This window comes from Mustela putorius, unplaced genomic scaffold, assembly GCF_011764305.1.
Source record: "Mustela putorius furo isolate JIRA1106 unplaced genomic scaffold, ASM1176430v1.1 tig00003858_pilon_pilon_pilon, whole genome shotgun sequence".
NCBI lineage: Eukaryota > Metazoa > Chordata > Mammalia > Carnivora > Mustelidae > Mustela > Mustela putorius.
Window position 1 is genome coordinate 32,117,027 of NW_025422010.1, and position 6,851 is coordinate 32,123,877.

Here is a 6,851-nt window from a genome sequence, read left to right on the forward strand (position 1 = left end):
ACCAGCTTTGGTTTTCTATTAACTTTGCATTAAATAGTTCTTAATTCTGATATCTTTGATATCTTTCTTTGGTTAAAGCGAGCAACCTCTTAGAAGACATCAGAGATCAGTAACGAGCATAGCCATTCCCCAAAGCACCTTGGAGAACACTAAGACATAACTTTAACTAGAGGTCCTCTTTCAGGAGCCACACCAGGATATCAGGAAGAGAGAGGGTTAGAGGATGCCCAGCCCAGCCCATGAGCCTGGCTCAGGGAATTTAGTTTGGGCTTGCTCGGCTGGGCTCTAGCAACCTTGGAGGCTGGAAAAGCTGACTGCTGGGGACACCTCTGGGGAGGGAAGTTCTAGAAGGACTGTCCTGCATTCTTACTGCTTCAGATAATGAGACCTCTAGTACAATCTGAGTGTACGGTTACCTTCATGGAGTTATTGAAAAGTACTGGAAAAGCACTTTTATCCATATCAGCACTGTCCAATAGAAATATAATGTGAGATATAAATGCAAGCCACATATGTAATATAGAATTTACTACTAGCCATATTTAAAAAAGTAGAAAGAAGCAGGTGAAATCAACTTCATTCATTTAAAAAATTTAATCCAATCTAAAATATTCTAATTTAACATCATTATTATAAAAAATTGAGATATTTTACATTCTTTTCTTCATGCGAAGTCCTTAAATGCCATATTTATTTACAATGAAAGCAAATCTCAATTGGGATTAACCACTTCTTAAGTGCTCAATAGCCCAACATGGCTGGTGGCCCCCATACTGGATAGCACAGGTCTCAGTCATGTTTTTCTCCTGAAATTCTGCCATTTGGGCTGGGAAGGCAAGTGGATTAAGGGATTGTTACCTGCTCTAACTCACATTTCTTTTTAAGTGTTCATATTTGAATTCCTTATCAAGCTATTGACCTTTAACAACAGTGATCACAATTCTCAACTCTTTTCAGTATTTCTGGGGTAGAAATAGGACCAAGGATTTAATACTGTGGTGGGGGTTTTAGATATGAAGGCTAGTTAGAACACAGCTGGAGGGCCATCCCTGGAAGGTATGGAGCTCTGAGGAGAACAAACAGTTGAGATGAGGCCTGGAATGGCCTTAAGGAAGCGAGAGAGTGGCCCCCCTTCAGGAGAGGGGTAGGGGAGGGGCTGGACGGATTCCCACCCCTGCCTGCATGACTTCAATCTAGATCATGACTCTCTCTGAACCTCTCCTTTCTTATCTGTAACGTGGGGATAATGAGCGCTTTCCTGCTTTCCTCAAAGGAGTATCATGAGGCTCCAGTTATGTGATTCACGGGAAGCAGCTTCGTGGAAACACGGAAGTCCTTTGCTTGCGTACATTGCCTGCCATCCAATCCGCGTCCAATCCCGCCACGCTGCTGTGGCTCATTCAACGGAAGCAGGTTTTATGAAGGGCCTGGGTGGAAGCCAAGGACTATAAGAGGCGAGGAGGTGTTGAAGGGGAAGCACATCTGCAGTAATCTCCTGCCTCAGTTGGGAAGATGAAACTCAGATGCGAACAGTTAGAAGACAGAATATAATCCTCAGAAGTGGGCCACATAGACATTCTGAGGGGAGGCAGTGGAGCGGTGGGTGCAGGAAGGGTCCGTGGTGGGGTGCAGAGGCTCCCAGGAAGAGGCAGAGCAAGAGAAGAGAGTGCTCCTGGTGGAAGGCACAGCACAGACAAAGGCCAGGAGTGGGAATGAAAAGTCACAGCCCAAGGGTGATGGGAAACCTCCTGATTAGGACGGAAGTGAGGAGTGGAGAGGACAGCCCCCGGGTCCCTTCCCTGTCAGCACCTTTCCCAGAGCATTAGATATCAGGCAGAGACCACACTTGAGATGCCTAAGTCTTCTGTCTTGCCTGAAAGTGGGTCACCCGCTGCAGAGGAGACCAGCCCACTCAAGACAAATACGAAATCCAACCACAGCCATGGTGGGGATGCTCTGATAATCACAGGATGCTCTGGCCGGCTCACTGGAAGGGGACTCTGATCTCGGACCATCTCTCTACAGCATAGGCTAGTCCCAGGAATAAAACCAGACAGAGGCCCCGCAACAAACAAACACACACAAAATTGTCAGGCATTTCCAAATTTTCCAGGGACTTCTGGCTTTTGAGTCAGTTCTTTATTTGATATGAGTTTAATATTTACTATCAGTTTTTTAGTGTCAGACTGTTTTCCAGCATGAGCCCATACGGTTTTACACACACATGCAAGTCAGACCGCACCAGCATGCACTGTGGGCGCCCCTTCCTTGCCTTAGCTAGCAAGCACGATGTTCTCACCCAGCACATACAGGTGCACGACACAAGCCATGGGCACATGGAGGACAGAACTGCTCTAATTTGAGAGTAACGAATGGATGAAGACTCTGGGCTGAGCTGATATATGAGACCGTTCATCAGACACCCAATAGGTAGCAGTAGGAGTGACAGCAGGGGCACACTTGTCCCCTCTTCTTTCCTCTCCTGTCAGTTATCTATCCACTTCAATATCCTTTAAGCTTTGGGTTCCTTGCTTGCCTGTCACTTGTCTCTCTGTCCTTAGGTATACCTCTTTCTAGGGTTTGGTTGGGTCTAGGAATGTGGAATTTGGAAAAAAGCCAGATTACCTTTGTTTTTTTTTTTTTTTTTAAATCAGTTTAAATGGAGGTAGAGAGTTTCAAAAAGTGTCCTCTGCCCCAGCAGCCCTCTGTCCTGACCATCCTACATTTCCACATTTTCCCTTTTCTTCTCCCCAAGAGGGTCTGATCAAGTCCTCCCACACTGAAGTGGGACAGCTCCGTCCATAGGATTTGCATCTCAAGGGAGGTAGGCAGTTTGAAAGGGAAATACCTACAGTGCTGAGACATTAGGCATCTAAGTGAGGGTTAGGGGACACAAAGGTCTGATGTGGGGAGACCCTAAGGACTTGAAAAGCTGCCCTGTGTTTTGAGCCTGAGCATAAGGCAGCTTCCACGTTCCTTCCTTTCTCTGCCAGCCCACTTCCCTCTGCCCTTCCCTGTCTGGCTCCTCTGCTTTCTTGCTTTCTTTTCAGGACCCTGAGTTGCTAGGCAACTCTGGTCTGGAGCTGAGGTTCTCACTGTGGCGAGCAGCTTCCAAACAGGGCCAGGGAGTTTGATGGAGCCCGTGATTATAGGTGTCTGTACGGGAAGGAAGACAACAGCAGTAACCTCCTCTCTCCCGCCTCATGGCCTCCTACACACAGACAGCTGGGAGCGAAAACGAAGCTTTGCTAAGGCCGTTTGCCATCTCTGCTTCCTATTCTCCTGCTCCCTTTTCCCACCGATGGACTTCCTTCCATGCAGCCCCAGAATGCTCCTGGTGCTCTTGGCCTCCTCCTTCCCCACTCAGCCCGGCAGTGACCTGGACCTCCTAGGATTCAAACACCTTCCCAGAGCTGCCTTCAGCGGTTTCTCTGCCCACCATTACCCTCATGTCGGCAGACCTCCATGGCTTATCTGGGCAAAGCTAACTCGGCCTTGGTGGGAATAGGGGAGTGCAGGGCCCCCCCTCTATCTGGATCACCCAGAGGTGAGAGCTATATGTGTGTCTCTTGTGCTCAGGGCACCCAGGGGAAGGGATGTGACCATTCACGGTTGTCCCTGGGCCCAGAGGGGCAGCAGCAGTGCCAGACTGAGTCAGGGCGAAACTCAGAGGACAGCCTAGGAGCTACTGCACACTTCAGTGGTATAAGCGGAAATGCTGACTGTGTCCATACCTTGGCCAGGTTCCATGCGTTCTTCATCCTGGGAATTCTGCAAGAATGGGACCCTTCCTCTCTGACCTCACAGAGCGAATATTTGTAGCAAAGAAGAAAGGTGGCAAACAATAGATAATGAAGCAAATAAGGCTACTTCCGATAGTGTTTTTGAGGGTTCCCTTCCCGAGGAACTGTCCTGCTCAGAACTGAAATGGCCCTGGGTTTCCTTCCAGCAGTTTGGTCCCTGGTACCAGGCGCAAGACCCCGGAGCTTCTGGAGCCTGCCCATAACTGGCATTTCTGGGAATAGCATCAGACAGTCATGGTGGCAGAAGTATTCCTAATTGGGAGTGCTGGCCTCTAAGGACCCCCCCACTGGGTGGCGGGGACCTGATGACTTTGCAGAGGCTGAACTGGCCTCTAGAATCAGGGCGGTCCATTCAATGCGGCTCTGCGGAGGGCATGTGATCTAGACCTGGCCAGTCAGAACTGAACGATTGGTTAAGGAGGGGGCATGTGGTCAGAGGTTAGCCAATCAGAGCCCATCCCTCACTTCGTAGAGGGGCTGTCTTTCTGCAGGCTGTCCAAGCCGGACCTTGTGATCTTGGAGTTGTGGTGGACAGTCTTTGGTCTCCTTAAGGGGAATGCAGCCAACCCAGAGGAGAATTGAGCCTTGCAGAGGAGAAAGCCATCTGGGTCTGAGGCCAGTGCACTTTAGGACCTTTGGGTTTCATAAACCAATATATTCCATTTTATTATTTCCTTTTATTTTATTTTATGAATGCTCAAGCCAGTTTGGGTTTTTATTACTTGGCCCAGTAGGGTTTCTCTATCCATATAATTTCATCACTTAACTTCTCTCCTCCCTTGGATCCCTTTACTGCCCAAGTATCCAGGGCTGGCCTCCAGACTAAGGAGGATTTCCTTTGTTGAGGCTCCAAGTTTCAGGCGAGGGCCCCCCCATCCCCTCTGCTTCCTGTCGAAGCTTGCTGTCCTTCGTTCCATCGCTTCAGGGCCCTGCCCTTTGCTAAGGTCATTTGCTGAAGTTACACGAGGCTTTTGTTGGCTAAAGATTGCTCTGGCTATTAATAATCCTGTGCCAGTTTTACACTTGGACTGCAGTTTCCTGTGCCATAATCTGTTGAGCTGGGTACCTGATGGTGGGAGTTCAGGTACAGTGGCAGGCTGCTGAAGAGGATCTCATAGAACATTCGTCCTAGTGACTCAGGTTCATTGGCTGGATGTTTCATTCCTCTGCCTGTGGCTGTGGCCAAGGGCCAACTCTCCTGGCTCACAGTGAAGTACCTGGGCCTCTACCACTGTGAAGAGGTCATGTCCTTCTTATAAAAGGAGGGGGTAAGGTTCTGAAAGAAAAGCTTATGGAAACAGGCGTTCAGTTTGCCTCTGGAGAAGCCTGTGCTAGTCTGTGAGCACAGGGGGCATTGCTCTTCTCGTTTATAAAATGCAGATGTTTTGAAAGCTGACTCCCTAGTCCTCTTCTCTCCCAACACTGATGTCTTGGGTGAGGTGTCTGTGACTCCGAGTGGCCTGTGGGCCTTCTGTGTTTTAGAGTGGAAGTGTCCCCAGTAGTAGCACGGGGCAGATTTAAGTGGATACTTCTCATGTCATGTTTCACAATCCATTCAGAGTTTTCTTGCTCCCGTCCACTGGTTTCAAGCTTGTTTTGTGACTTACTCATGTTCATTCTGCACAGGGCTGCACGTGGGAAGTGTGAGGAATCTAACTCCAGTGGTTAGCGCATCTGGGGGTCCAGTCCCAAAGTGGCTGCTTTCCAGCTAGCCAAGACCTTGAAAGAGATACCCACTACTCTGAGTCCCGTTTCTCATTGTAAAATGGGAGTAAGATTGCTTGGCTTTGCTCACAGTTAGTTGTGGCTTACATGACACTTTAGATGAGAATGCAATGAAAGGTAGAGGCTGTGTAAAAATATCAGGGGAGCTCTCAGCTTTTGGCTCTAGGAGGTCAACTTGCAACTTTCTTTAGTTATCCTGCATCCAGGTTCATCCCACGCCAGCTGTGCCTGCCATGCCACCCACATTTGACCTCAAGGAGATTAAAGTAGTGAACCTGGGGTGCACTGTGGGAAAGTCAGTGCCAAGTCTGTCCTCAGTCCCCTGGGCTTGTCTCCAAAAAAGGTTGATGATGACATCGCTGAGGCAGCAGGTGACTGGTCAGGTCTGAGGATGACAGGGACCTGACCATTCTGAATAGACTGGCCCAGATTGACGCGGCACCTCCTGCCTCTGCCTGATCATCAAAGTCCTTGAGGAACTACCCCAGAGACAGAAAGAAGCAGAAGAGCATAAAGCTCAGTGGAAATACCACTTTTGATGCCACTGTCAGCATCGCCTGACAGATGCAGCACTGATCTTTAGCCAGAGAACTCTCTGGAACCATTGAAGGGATCCTGAGAACTGTACAGTCTGTGGGGTGCCATGTCGATGGCCATTGCCTTCTTGACATCGTAGATGACATCAACAGTGTGACGTGGTGGAATGCCCAGCTAGGTAGGAACTACAAAGGAAATTATTTATTCACTTATTTTTGAAAATGTCTTAATAAAAGATCACTTGACAACCAGGAAAAACAAATGCCAAAGGAAAGTGTTTAATTTCGGTAATGCACATGGGGAAACAGGGCTAGTCTCCTGCCATACCCGGAGAAGCGGTGATAACGTAGAGCTTTTTCTCTGACAGTGGGAGATGAGATAGGGACTCAGAGAGGGGAGGATATCAGCTGAATCTCACACAGCAAGTCTCGGGACTGTGGTTTGGTCTGTGGGCAGAGAAGGAGGCCCTCCTCCTGGTGTCTTGTTGGCTTGGTCTCCCCATTTTCAGGTTAGAGATTTGAATCAGATACAAAGCAAATGCTTAGGCAAGGAAAAAAATGTTTCGCCAGCTTGCTCCACAGGGAAAGAGAGTCCGTGATATGATATGAAGCCGAAAATAGAGTGCCCTAGGAAAGAAGTATCAGCTGCGGACTCTCTTGTGGTGGGTGTGGGGGCCTCCTCCAGGAAGATGGGCATTGAAATGAGAACTCAATGTCGGTCGCTGCCTGGTCGTACTGCTGAGTGCAGACGCTCTGGGCTGGGATTTGGAATCCGTGTCACTAGAAA

The 6,851-nt window shown here is 48.8% G+C and overlaps 1 pseudogene; it reads left to right on the forward strand.

The window, feature by feature from the left end:
- Positions 1-5,638: 5,638 nt before the first annotated feature.
- Positions 5,639-6,578, forward strand: LOC106005739 (annotated as a pseudogene).
- Positions 6,579-6,851: the final 273 nt, after the last annotated feature.